General features: G+C 44.2%; 1 long non-coding RNA gene across 1 annotated transcript; it reads right to left on the reverse strand.

The window, feature by feature from the left end:
* Positions 1-943: 943 nt before the first annotated feature.
* LOC135308151 (uncharacterized) lies at positions 944-4,650 on the reverse strand. The gene is made up of 3 exons (XR_010368694.1): positions 4,332-4,650; positions 3,627-3,711; positions 944-1,722 (listed from the first exon to the last, which is right to left on the reverse strand). It is a non-coding gene; the product is annotated as an uncharacterized LOC135308151 (long non-coding RNA).
* Between the last annotated feature and the right edge of the window lie 10,049 nt (positions 4,651-14,699).

Raw genomic sequence — 14,699 nt, forward strand, 5'->3', positions numbered from 1 at the left:
CTTCCACTGCTGCAAAGCCAAACATCTCAGTAAAAAATGTGGCCACTCCTGCAGCTGCTGGACAATTCAGCCTTGATTCTCTGGGCACCCTGGGCACTCACCTTGAATAGCAACTTAAAATTTCACTGCAAAGAGCCGGTGTCAGTACAAAATAGTGTAAAATGGTTTAAAGTAGTACTTTTTACCTTCTGTTTCAGCAGAACCTGCTGGGGCTTTGTGGAGATTTTAGAGGGAGGTCGTTACATCCTCCCCCAAAGAGACCCAAAGCCCTGCACACACAGCAGCAGGTGTGTGAGATGTCTCCTTGGTAAGATCCCATGGGATGGCCCTGTGCTGCCCAGATTGACACAGCACCTCCAGAGAGAAAAGATTTCCTTTTAATTAACTTAGACCTGACTTTGCAGAAGTTTTTCACAGCCCCAAACTTTATGTAATACTTCAAGATTAACAGTTAAATAGGAAGAGACTTGACCTGGAAAAAGCTCCAGCTTAGGCAAAATTTATCTTCTTTTTCTTCCTCATTTTTAGCAAATATAAAGATGTTTGGCTGTTGTAGGTACAGCTGTGCCCGGAAGCATCAGCTATTAGTCAGCTCACGATAATTAGTCATCTAAGACACCATTTTTTAAAGACCTCAGATAGCTCCATCTGCATCTCACACTGAGGTCCTGAAGCCCAGTACAAGAAAGAGGATGCCAGGCTGGGAACCCAGGAGGAAAGAACAGGACAGGGTTGGCAGCTGCACAGCCCTTTTGCCTCCCCACCTCAGTCCTCCCATAATGAGGGAGAAGAGACACTGACACTTTTTGCTGGTGCTTCAAGCCCTTGGCACAGTGCTGGAATATTGTTTTCAGCACTCCTGGTGTGCTGCTGCAGACTGTGGGGACCACGGAGCCCTGGCAGCATCACTAGAGGCTGTGCTGGTCCCTCGCCTCAGGTCTGCTTTAGGAGGGAGGATTTCTGCACAGGGCATGGGCTCAGAAGCCCCACAGGGCTGGCACTGTTCCCCTATCCACAAATGATGTGGATCCAGACCTCCCCTGATACACTTCCCTCTACAAAGAGGAAAGAAGGGTTAGAGATTTTTGTCCCACTCCTCCTCAAATCAACCTTTTATAATTAATTCAAAGAGGAAAATTAGTCTCTTGGGAAGGAAAGACAGGAATCTTATCAATTATTTCAATAGGGTGGAATGCAGTGACATCAGCAGCTAATGAAGTAAATCTAAATTAAGCCACTTTTTTTTTTACAAAAGCCAGAACATCTGGTGTTTGACAGCGAGACCAATTGAGTCACCAATTAATCTCACAAAGTGCTATTGCTCCTCATTTTTCTGTGTGAAACCATTTCTTCAGTCTTTACCACCGGTACAGAAAATAAAAAATAGCTTGTTGAATGAGCCACAGCAGAAATCTTCCTGTCATGAAGAACTCATTAGGTCAGAATTGAAGTGATTTATCAGGGACTTGGATTTGAGATCAGCTTTGCTTGTACAACTGACTTGGTGGCAGTGGTTCAAGCAAAGGCTTACAAATTACCATCAAAGCAAGCATGGCTCAAATACAGCGTCCAGTTCCTGACCAGTGGAGTGGAGACAGAGAAATCCAATCTTTCCTGTCCTCTATTACATCCTTCCAGCCATCCAGATGTGATGCAAGGAGTGGAGCAGGTATTAATACTGCTGAATGGTGCTGAGAGGGAGCTCATATGCTGGAAGAGATGCTGAAAGCAATATGAAATTAATTTATGTCATCTTAACTTCTCCTAAGCCCCCTCTGCTGGTCTCCCCAGCCCTTTGGGGGAGTGCATGGTCCCTCAGCACGTGGCAGTGATCAGTGCAGTCTTACACAGCACCTGACCTTATATAATCCAACGTGTGTCTGATGATATTTTTCAGTTCCCTTGAGGTGAAAACTGCCTTTTCCATGTCAGTCAGGATTGTGTGTCTGTGCTAATTCCTGTTCTTCCATATGCCTGAGCTGAGGGAGCGGAGTGGGAAAGGTGGGGAGGGAGGACATGATTTCTCTAAAAAGTCAAATTCCTAAGTTTCCGTGGTCTGAAACATAAGATCAAGTTATAATCTTTCTCAGCCCATCACATGTACAACAGATATTTTTCCTTGCAAGACAGATTTCACTTTCTTAACTAAGTTAATTTTCAGGCAAGAAGAAAATCCACTGCTAAGTACAGCTTCAGGAATAAGCCAAATACGTGCCTCCCTCCCGTCCCCATCTGTACTACATTTTCCATTCCCAGCTCTGCCTCTGATTCTTTCCCACCAGCTGGGTCTTGATGTCTCTCCTCACCACCTTTCTCTCCCTTCCAACTGTTTTTCCCACTGGAATTCCTTCCCCTTCTGCCAGCATCCTCCTTTCCCTCAGCACGTGAACCCAGGCACATCAGCACTGAACTCTCAAACACATAATGTTCAAGTGGATTCAAAACAAGTCAAAACGAGCTCATCCATCAATAGCTTTTAATGTCAAGAGCTCTGAGGGCAGGGGTGGGGTGAAGGCAGGGCCACAGTGCATATTCAGGCAACAATGGAACTCTTGTTACAGAGCAATTAAGAGTGCTCCTGTAACAGGTTGGCACTGCACTTTTGCTGAGGTGAGAGAAGTCACAAAACATTTCTATTACCCAGAACAGGCAGCATCAAGTGTATTTTATGTCCAGCCCGCATCTCCTCAGCAGTCATAGGAGATCCAGCCTGCCTTGGGCCAAACAATAATTGCATTTTTAAAGGACATTAACCATTTTTTACCATGATTTTTCAGTTTGCTGAGTCAAATGTCATATTGCATCCCTAGGTGCTGCCCTGTGAGCATTAATTAAATGGATAGATGGAATTGGTTATCCTATACTTGAGCCACAAAGCATAAACATAAATAAAGGAACTTCCTTCTTTACAAATATTAGGCTAAAATAATTTGTTTATCCAAACATTCATTACCAAAGTATAGTAACCCTATTTTTAGGAGCTTAATCAGAGTCAAAACTCCATCCCAAGCAGAAGAATCTGAACTTCCTCCATATTCAGGGCTATTAAATTATTTCCACGTACATGAGATACAGAATTTTAACATGTGAATCTGGCAGGATTTGGCTGCTGCTATCCTACCTGGTATGAAAGTCAGGGGCTGAATTCTAAGCAGAGATGAATTGAAAGAAAGCAGCTGGAGAGGCTGCTTGACAAACAGCATGTATCTCCACTAAGGCCTGAACACACCAGGTAGGATTTCCATAAGGTGAAAAATATGGCTGTAAGCCAGATATAAAAATGAAAAGCAAAAACAGCATAAGGAACTGAGTATCTGAAGACTAACAAGAGAGCTGATGCTCCCTGCATGGTTGAAGGGCTGATTATGCTATTGACTGAGATGACAGAGTTTTTGGACAATATGGGAAATCAAAGAATGCCAGAGAGCTGGAGATCCAGCATTGTTCTGCATCCCCTCCTTTCCAAATGAGGGGAGTGAAGCAGAAATTGAATAATAGGAAAAAAAAAAAAAAAAAAAAGCTAGTGCCTTCAGTGCTGGAAAAAATCCTTGTGCAGAGAGAAAGAGCCATGGACAAAACACACCCAGTGAAGGACTGAGAGCCCATTTCTTACTGCAGTGCCTTACCTGTGTGGAGACAGCTCCTTTAATGGCCCTGATGAGTGTCCCCACAGAGGAGAGACAAGGTGCTGCTCCTCACCAGCCTTCATGCCTGCAGGCACAGGGCAGGAGCACAGCAGCTCAGCTTTTATGTCAAACCATGCAGGGCAGACATAGCAATAGGTATTTTCCCCATTAGTGGAAGAGGATATCAAAGTCCAAGCTTGCTGAGCACTCAATTTGGTCCTTAGTCAGCCCAGGAGACATCAACAGGGAGTTTGGCTGCATCCAACACTCACAGGTGCTCAAAGAACATTTCTTATCAATGCCTTTCCAGAACAGGAGGAAAGGGAATGATTTTGGCCTCACATGTGGTGACACAAGGGTCACTTGGCTTCAGAAACAGCCATCTCTGGCAGAGTGAGCACTGGGAGCCACAATTCCTGGGTCTTGCACCAGCAGCACAGCAGAAGTGCTGGCCCCAGGCTGATGCCAAGCCCTGAGCTTTTGTCACAGCACCAAAGTGAGGGACAAGCCATCCCATTTTAGCTCCCCTCTTCATCTCCTCTCTAGCAACCCTGCAAATATTGATTAAGACTGTGCTGTTCACTCGTGGATGATGAGTCCTTCCAACAGCTCACTGTGGGAGATTTCAAATTGCTTTATTAGACCATCTCCTTTATATTTACCTACCAGCAACCCAATAATAGCATGAAATTAAAACCACATTACCTTTAACTGCAATTATCCCCTTATAGAAGCAGGTGAGTGCTGCAGAGGCAGTCATCACATTTTTAAAGCATAACTACTTTGGATAAAAATTACAGGGAGGCAGGATTATTATCTGTGAGGAGATAAACTGGATCATTTCAGAGCCTTGGTTGGTTTGTGACAGGAGGTCAAATGAAGATATTATAAGGTTAAAGTCAGGGTTTCCAGGTGACCTGCATTTTGGCTCAACAAAGTGCCTCTTTTCCCTTATCACTGCAACCTTTCTCATCTGTAGAATATTATTCAACAGGTGTTCCTTATTTTTGTCTCCCAGACAAGATCCATTTTCTTCAGAAGTAGCAGACAACCAAAGAAAATGGAATGGCACCTGCTGGTCTCACCTTTTTTTGGAGATTTTTATCCACCTGTACTCTCCTCTCCAAATGGCAGAATTAAAAAGCAGGTTTTATCCTGTAATATAGATGAATCCACACCATATTTCTTGTGTCAAACTGACAGCTCACATTGGGAATGGGGGAGACACATGTGGGGGATGTGGACTGAATAGAAGAGCATTAGCTGGACAGATGAGGATGGGAAGAATTCAAGTAAGAGCTGTCCAATCCACTCCCAACTTCCTGGGCAAACATGAAATCACCCAGTCCAAAAATCACTTTTAAATTTTTTTGTGTGCCTACTGCAAGCTGTCCATCCTTCACACAACAAAGGGTGCTTCCAGGCACGAAGCTACAGGGAAAAAAGACTTGAAAATTTGTCTTTTCTGAGGACTTTGGAGCTTCCTCACTCTTTTGCAGAGCTCCAGTGTTTTTACTAATTCTCACCAAGGGAGACTGGATCCCAGGTCCTTTGGAGGATCCAGAGCAATTTTCTTCTTGCTTGGCCTTTCAGGTTCATTTTTATTTCAGCTATTCAGAACATTTGGGTTGTTTGTATTGAGCATTGCAAAGTTATTGCCTCTTCCCACCCATATAAACTGGAATTTTATTTTGCAAAAACAGGACAAAATATTGATTCTGACCTGTCTCAAGGAAACCAAGTCCCAGTTCTGATCATTTTTTCCAACAGAGCTTCTATCCAATGGGAAGATGTCCTTAAATACCCTCTTTTCCTTGATGAGTACAGAGCTTTCCCCATCTGCTCTCTGAGCACAGACATGAGCCCAAGCCTTGTGTCAACATGTTCCATTCCTCCTTCTGTAACGTGGAAATGACAGCGGCCTCTGCTTGTGAAGATGAAATCAAATGAATAAATGAATGTCAACAGACTGTGGGTAGAGGCCCAGGGGTTGCATAACAGAGACACTACAAGTGCACAGATGCTGTGAAGCCAAAGTGGGTGCTGAGTGGATTGTCAGGGCTTGTTTTGGAGGGATGCACCTACTCATGTCACCAGCACAGCTGTCAGCCGATGAATTATTCCCAGTGAATTAAGAAACAAAAAATAACACTCTCTACCCATCTCTACTCATGCAGGCCATTTAGAGAGAATATTATGTGACATCTCTAGGTAAATCAGATGGTGAATTATTGCAGCCTGGTTCCTCTTCCCTGCAGGAACAAAATCTGGAGATATCCTACAAAACCCTTGCTATGTCAATGTCAAACTCAATAATGCTCCCCCCAAAAATTATTACCAGCTGCACATGTGGCAATAAAGTCACACTAAGGGCATGGCTGCATGGATGAGGACTGACAGACTTATGCTCCATGCCCCAGCTCTGAGCTGGCCAGATGCAAAGCAATTCTACTCTAGAAGCAGAGAACCACATTAGCAGGGTGACAGCTTATGCAAGAGGAAAGGACACAATTTTTGCCGCTATGGTTTTCTGAATGCCACTGTTTGGACATATTTGTCTCCTTTTCAGGTGCCTGTCTTGCCCTTTAGTCCTTTAACCTGAACTGGAATGCTTTCTTTTTATCATCCTCTCTTGCAGTAGGAGAACTATACAAACCAAGGCTGATTTCACAAGCCTGGCAACAGCTTCTAAAATAAACAGCACACTTTTGGGTTTTGTTTCTCTCAAACAGAAATGCTGCTTCATCTTCTTTGTGCCACTTCCCCTCCAAAACTGCAGCAGCAGCAAAGCAATTAAGAGAGCATGAGGTAATATCCCATACACAAAAACCTGCTTCATTCCACACAAACACACAAATAACCTCCAGCTTGAGAAGGAGGAATGAACAAACACTTAGAAGCTAATTCCCAACCCAGCAAGACAAAGGCAGAGCTAAAAGACTCAAAACACCTGTGAAAGCAGAGCAGTCTCTTATCCCTCCCTAAAGCAAACACAAAGAATAATTGCATTCACTTTCCAAGCTGGTGAGCCAGCCATAATATATTGCCTGCCACAGCAATCATTGTTCTTGTGCTCTCCACCCCAGCCTGACACACGCTCAGCAGATTCATAACTCTTTCAAGTTCTGCAAGATACACATGTGGGTGCTTGATAAAGAATTTCAGTTCTAACATTCCTTGGAGCATCCAGCATGCCCCCCCCACCCCCAACATAGTGGGAGATTTGTCCCCCACCACCCCAGGGACATGGTTTGCAGGTCAGCTCCAGAAGGACCAGAAGTATCTTGTGCTTCTGGAAGTCTGTCTTCTGTGCAGATGGGTCTCTGATTTGCACAACTGCCCGTGGAATCCTCCAGAGCCCACATCCCCAGTGGGATCACAGAGGGGTTGGACTGTGCTGGCCACCTGTGCCTGTGACAGGAGCACCCAAAGGCCTCCCTGCACACTGAACTCACCGTGGCTTTTGGCAGCCCATTTTGTCTTCCCCTCTTCTATGCCCAGTGAATAAAGAGCTCCTGCTCAACTTGACTCCTCCTTCCCATGGCCAAATCCCAGCCTGAAACACCCTCTTCAAATACTGGACTGCCACAAATGGTGTGGGAAAACCACCCTCAGCCAAAGGAGCCCAGAGTTTGGAAAAGCCATATCTCCAGTGGATTTATCTGACAAGCAGCCTTTATCAGAAGGGGCTGCTGGGGTGAGAAGGGCCAAGAGCCAGGAGAACCCAACAGACTGCATTTAGATAAGGGCAGGTTATATGATGCATTCAAACCTTGATTCAAGGAACCCATTAGATTCACTTGTTTGGTGGTGGAACAAAACCTGACAGTCTTTGGCCCTGTTTAGCATGCAGGAAATCCTGGAGGGAAACTGGGGACCACCTACATGTGTGCATGCACACCAAACAAACGGCAGGTGTCTGTTTCCTGAGACAGCAACCAGCACATTCAAAGTGAGAATCTGCCCAGGACTGTCACATCTACTGCTGCCAGCTACCTCTGCTCTGGTAGAAAATCCTCCTCTCCAAATCTCGTTAGTCCTGAGCTGCACCACACACTGCAGCTGGCTGGGAGAGCACTGAGATTTGCATCCTCAGTTTTTGGAAGGTATTGCTCATCTCCCAGCTGGAAGGTCTCTGAAAGCTCCTGCTCAGCTTGACCCTGGCCCCAGCTTCACCACCAGTTCTCCCAGTGGGTGCCTGCCCTGACTGCCCATGGGGACATGGGTGTTGCAGGGCTGGGGCAGTGAATTCTCCCCAGCACGGGGTGTGTCACCCAGGGGCACTCTGCAGAAGGCTGACTGGATACCGAGCCTAAGAACCCATTTCTACAACAAAACCAGGATGGTTTCAATATTCCCGGTGAAATATTCTGCCTCTCCTAGGGTAATAGGATAACAGCAGCACAAGAGATGAGGACTGCTCCCAGCCAGGCTGGTCCTGTCTCCTTCTGCCTTCAGAACCTCCACTGGGACCCTCTGGTCCAGCGGAGCTGGGCTGCCTCCACCACCGGTGGCAAGAGTGACTGCTGGAGCCCAACTTTTGTGAGGCACTGCTGCCTCCAACACAGCCCACTCCATGCCCTCTGCTGCTGACACTTGGCTCAGGGCTCAGTCCCTTGCTCAGCAAAAAGGGCACCAAATGGTGGCAAGCAGCTGGTGCTGATGTGCTCTTGGTATCATATGGGAAGAAATCTGTCCTGCTTTCCCTTCAGCAAGGGTAGATGAGGTGCTTGACAGGCAGAGCTGCATTTAACCCACCCCAAGAGTCCCTGCCCACACATCTTGTCCCCATCCCGTCCATGTCAATGACAAAGCCTTTGGCTGCATGAAAGCCTCCCTTTTCCACAGCCATGAGCCCTGCTGCCATCCAGGCCCCGTGCCCTGGGGGTGCACATTGTTCCTCCAACAAACCCCTCTGCTCCTCCCTGGCCAGGGCTTCACCACCAGCCTTCTGCTGGCTCTTGAACCATCTGCAAGTACTTGGCCCGGGCTTTCTCCATCCCTGCCCACATCTTCCTGCTGCCCCTGCAGAGTCACTGTGATTTATTTATGCCATGGTCTGCAAGAGGCAGATCAGGCAGGCTGGCTCCACCAGCCCTGCAAACTGACAGCAGCCAGAGGCAGCTCCGGGTAATGTCACAGCCACAGCCTCAGCACATGGCAGGGCGACTCTGACCTAGTTTTAACCCTGCTAAATATGCAAAGAAAGAACACGACAGCGTGTGGGGGAAAGCAGTCTGAGGCTTTCCCTATTTCCTCAGTATTCTCTGCTACTTTATCTTTAATATTCACACTACATTGGAACATGTCCAATGCCAGATCTTCTTATGGGTGTACCAAGAGAGGAGAAACATGGTTACATTTGAAGGTGGGATGCTTAGGGTGGGGTTTTTTGCTTTTTTTTTACATGCTTATAGGAAGATGTGATTTTTCAAAGATTAACATTTTGACACAATTTAAAAAAGAAATGGAAAATATTTTTGAGTGGAAATATCTTTTAAGTTGCTTACCTTTTCTTTTTGCTTGTTTTTTCAGTCTTTTTGTTCTTAACTTAGTCATCAAGAGCTAAATGCTAGCCTGACTATCACTCTGACAGGCCTTTTTTGTTGTTGTGCTGGTTTTAAGAAAATGGATTTTTGTGCACTTGGATTCATCTTTGTTTGAACACCTCCTTTTCCTTACCATTGCTGGTTCACTTCCACCATAGAAAATACTCAAACGTCAACTTCTCTTGATTCATTATTAACTCTAGACCATTATGCAGTATGTAACCACTTCTTTACTATGGAAACACTATTTTGTTTGAATCACCCACATAGTTCTGGGTATTTCTGTTTTTCAGCATCTTAATTTCAATATAAAACTGTGTTCACTGACAGTGCAGAGGGCTTTACTGAGGGTAAGGGCAGCACAGCATCCTGGTCTAGGTCCTTCACATGGTACTGAAGATCCTCAGCCAGGACCTGGTGATACCCAAGATGTTAATGTGTCCCCTGAATATGAGAACACACCTGAAGCTGAGCTGTGAAATCCCATGGGAACATTGCCTGCCATAGGGACTGTAAGAACCTGTGGCAAAAAAGAAATCCTCTAAATACTTGCTACCAATGATCATGAGAGAGAAGAGATGCTCTTCTCATCCAGTGCAGCTAGATGAATTGATATCCTCAGTGCAGTGCCATATTCTGCTCTGGAGAACTTGAGCACCACAAAGCAGAGCAAGGAAAGAAATGTGAAGAAAGCTTCCTGGAGAGCAATTTCCTGTGGAGCAAGAGGACAGCAATGGGACACAAAGCCACAACCATGTTTTGAACGTGCTCCTGAGGGGCACTGCCACTTGATAGCACATGTGAAACAAGTCCCAGACATGGAGATCCTTGTCAGAGTGCTCAAGAAAAAAGGGCAAGGACAGGAAGCCACGAAAACCATTAATCAGTAGACCGCAAGTGGTGTTGTTTCTGGCACAGGTTGAGAGAATGCTGATCATTAACTCCTATGAACATTCCTGACCTTGCTCAGGAAGGCTCTTAATTAAATGATTATGTCCCTTGACTTCTGCAAGTCTCAGGCATCTGCCTCTCTGCTTTCCTCAGCAAGGCATTTTTGGGAATCAGGATCTCCATGATTACACTCAACTAATTATTTGAAAAGCATTTTCATCTGGACTCCAAGCAATCAAATTAAATACAGTTAATGTGGGTTTGGCAGGACTACACACAAACAAAAGTTGCTCTGTTTTTGTGCAAAATTGGAAAATCAGTTTTTGCTAATAGCCTGGTGTATGAAATCTGCTGCTTCAGCTTTTCACTGTTTACCCATCTTCTCTATTTTGCTGCAAAACTGTTGATGCAATTCTGCTGTGATAAATGAAGCCCAAAACCTCACAACATCCTGCCTTTAGCAAAAGACCTTGTAGGAACCAGAGACTGAGAAAGAATGAATTGTTCTGCTTTGCAGTAAAAGTTGATAGAGACAAAGAGCATGCTGGAAATAAAGGAGATGCCGAAAATAAAGGAATCAACTTGATGCCACTTTATCAAAAGAGATACAACAAGACACTGATATAAATCATCAGGCTTTAGCAGCTGTAGGAGATTTCAGGTAGGAAGGCAAACTGAGTAACACAAAGTAAAACAAGCATATTTATAAAAAAATACTGCAAAGCAAACTTCATTTTGGAGAGAACTGCAAGCAAGCAGATGGACATTTTCTAATAAGCTCATCAGTCTACTTGTCTAATTACTTAACACTTTGAAATTAATTCGATTTTTCTTTCTGAACAACTATCCTTATGGATAATTTTCCACAATGAACAGGGAGTAAAGTACACCTAAACCTGAAGACAGCATGTGTCTATTTTTGGCTCAATGAACTAGAGTGCATCCTTTTTAAAAAGAAATTCTGATGCAAAAAAAAATCATGAGACTTCATTGCTGTAAAACACGTCAGTCATAGAAAGGATTAATAATCTGTAACTGCCATGAAGTTGTGTTAGAAGGCTCTCTCTTTAAGTCAAAATTAGAGAAAGAGGCAGGCAGAGGAATGAAATCCTCAGTAAGCAGAGGGATATGGATTTCCACAATATGCTGAAGCAATGCAATAACAGAAGCTATAATCACTAATATTACTTACAAACCAAGATTAATTTCTAGGACAGGCAGAATTTCACGGTAAAATACTTGAGTTGATGCCCTGTCACAGGTGATGGCAGTGTTAATCCCTGCTCTCAGCAAAAGGAAGCAGTCTTCACATGAAGGTCTTTGGGAGGAAAACTCCCTTCTGGTTGGGGATGCTCCCATGGATGCACTCAGGAATGAAGCAGAGCTGTTTATTCCAGCACCAGCCCAAACTGCTGAGTGCTGGAGTAAACACAGCCCAGCAGCCCCCAAGGCCCAGATGCTCCAGCCTCGTGGGCAGCTGGAAGGCACCAGGCAGGGATGCACCCAGCAGGTGCAGGGTCCCTCACACAGCCTTGTGCCATGCTCCCAGCACCAAAACTCTGTGTGTTGTCACTTGAAGCACTTCAGAGCCATTTATAGTTTGCATATTTGCGTATTTTTACATTGTTATTGCACAGTTAAGCTGAAGACTTCTGACCAAGCTGTCCAAGAGCACAAGGAAATCCAGTGGCAGTCAACTTTCAAACTGGGTAATCAGTCAGAGGTTTAAAAAACAAACTGGGCCCAGGTGAGTCAGGGCACACTAGGAAGACACAGTCCATACTTTCTTTTATAAAGAATTAAACCTTTTTCAGGTTAGCACATGTATATTAAGTGACATGAAGTACCACTTTTATAAAACAATACTTTTAAAGGACCAGTGAAGAACTGGTTTAGACTTTTTCTCTGAGGTTCCAGCAAATGATTTCATGTTGACATCAACAGCATTTTGTCTAAAAACACCTGTCTCATCAGGTTATCATTTCAACTAGAAAAGGGATTGGACAAAGAAACAGATGTCTGTTGTATCCTAAACAAGAAACAAGAAAACATATGCCATAAATATTTTTATAGTCTTTTCTTTTTCTCTTACTGTTGTTACCATGCAAATAATGTGCACGGGAATCTTTAAACATCTTCTAACCATTCATTAAATAATTTCACATAATAATGAATTCAAGTGCTGTGGATCAGCCCCCAAAATTTAATGACTCCTTTTAGGTTTTATGTCACATCTGGAAACCAGTGGGACATGGTACTTGGGTGCACCTTCAGAGGGTGATTGTTGGCTTTCCCTCAGCTCTCCATGCCTGTGGTCAGGGCCTCTGTTTCCACAGAAGAGTAGGAGAGGACGTGCTGACCATGTCTGCTGTAGTGTACAGCAGAGAAACTGCCTCGTGTCCTTGGAAGGCAGCCCTGTGTTACACAACTGCAGTTCAGAGGTTACAAAGGCAAAGGCTTTGCCAGCAGACTCCACACTTCAAAGCCGTGGCAACAATTGTTGGATCAAACAGAGAGGAAAGAAGTTGCCTGTGGGTCCCTGAAGCAAACTGGAGTCTCAGAAGAAAAAACAGGATCCAGAAGAATTTACTGAGAAACAATGAGAAAAAAACCCTGCTCATTTATATAGAACAAAAGCCTGAGTCCTTGAGAAGCTCTCCAAGTTGCTTCCACATCCAATCAATATTTTCTTTAGCACATATGGAATGAGCCTCAGCCAACTTCCTCCTCCAGATATTCCTATTTCTGGCTATCCTTAGAAAGAAGCAAGGCAGCTAATTCAAAATCTCATTCATATGAACAGGAGCCACCAGGCTTGCAGGGACAGGCTCACCATCCTGTTTTCCTGACTCAACAAATTGATGCAGATAAGCTCAGCCATACATCCAAATATATGCACACATTTGTCCTCAGCCCACAGCAGATGTGAGGTGATGGCACATGAGCCTGAACAGCCAGGGACAGACAGAAAACCTGAATACTGAAATTTCTTACAAATACAAATGAAAGAAAGAAAATTTAAAACTGGTCATAGAAGACACTGGGGCAGAGATGAAGCCTGGTCTATAAAATCACATAAGCAAGGAGGAATTCCCATTCCATATTAGCCTGACTCTTTTTTATAGTCAGCACCAGAGTCTCATCACTTTAGGAACAGACCAAAAGAACCTGGGCTGAGGTATAATGCCAGCAATTTGGATTTGTTTGAGTATGACCTCTCCCTCCTGCTGCAGCAAAACCTCCTCAGAAGTTCTCTTTTAAGAAACTCTTTGCTGCAAAAATTAAAGCTAATGAGACTTCTCAAACAGATGAAGCTGCCCCCATTCCAACTTCAGCATCTTGAGGCTCAGACTGTTCCTTGAAAGGAGGATTTGCAATGCACATGCTTCCAGAGAAGATTTGCTGAGGGCAGGAGCCTCCTCATCTGTCCAGTCAGCACCATGGATGGTGGGTGCCCATCTCTGCTGCTTCAGTGGAGAGCACATCACTGCAGCTCATGTTACCACCAAATGGGGCTGTGCAGAGATGTTTGGCATGGGTGCAGAAGGGCCAGGGCACACATTATTTTCTGCTGACTTGCCAGAGCTCATCTCCTGGTGCCTCTAGACCCAGATATGAAAGTCTAAACTCTGCCAAATTATGGAGGAAACACTGTCTGAGCCTGAATTCATATATAAATCTCACTGCATTCTAATGGCATTTGCACCCTATTTTGTAGGATATGCTTTGGGTATTTATAGAGAATTCAGACACAGGAATTCAGGAACAGTATGCCTTAAATTCTGAGGGAAAAAAAAATCTCTGAATCAAAGCTCGTGTTTTCATGGTCAGTCCCAACCACTGAATTCCTACATTCATTGAGCAGCAGTCCTTGTGGCACCACATATTTTATACTCCTCTCTGCCCTGAAACCCCAACATCTCCCTTCAGGTGATATTTTACTGCCTCTTCATTATATACCAGGAGGGAATGCTGATGGATTAGCATCACATCCAAAACAGAAACTGGCATCATCTCAGACTCACGAGATTTACAGCAACTAGTAAGTAAATTTGGAGTTTCTTTAGTTCCCACTCTTCCTTTTTTAGAAATAAATCTAAAGAAAATATAATCCCAAAGGCCTAACAGGCACACATTTACAGATGGCAGCAGTGAGTCATAAATGACATCTTTTCCTGGTACTATTTATGAGAGCCAAAAAACTGAACATATTATGAGCCATTTATAATATTCTTCGGCAGAACAGTCAGCCAAGAGACAGAGCTGAAAGCCTGTTGCAACAAAAGGTATCAAAGTGAGGAGGAGAACAGTATCTATAATTACTACTCCAGTGATAAAACAAGCATATTACAGCAGATGGTTTAACACAAGATCACTATTAAATAAAACACTGGCTCCAGTGCCAAGGGATGAATATTGAAGGAGGGAACTGAGTAAAAGTGTATAAAGGCAGCAAATGCAGCTCAGTTAACCCAGAGGTTTTGTGCAAAACTAACCAAAGAGATCAAACCCCCAAACATAATTCCTCATGCTGGCTGTACAATACCTCTGCAGTCAAAATTTTCACAATTAGGAATTATTCAGTGCAAATGGCAGAACTGAGCAGACTGATGGCACAGGAACTTGATCATGT

This window comes from Passer domesticus, chromosome 9 (assembly GCF_036417665.1).
Source record: "Passer domesticus isolate bPasDom1 chromosome 9, bPasDom1.hap1, whole genome shotgun sequence".
In the NCBI taxonomy this organism is placed as follows: Eukaryota; Metazoa; Chordata; class Aves; order Passeriformes; family Passeridae; genus Passer; species Passer domesticus.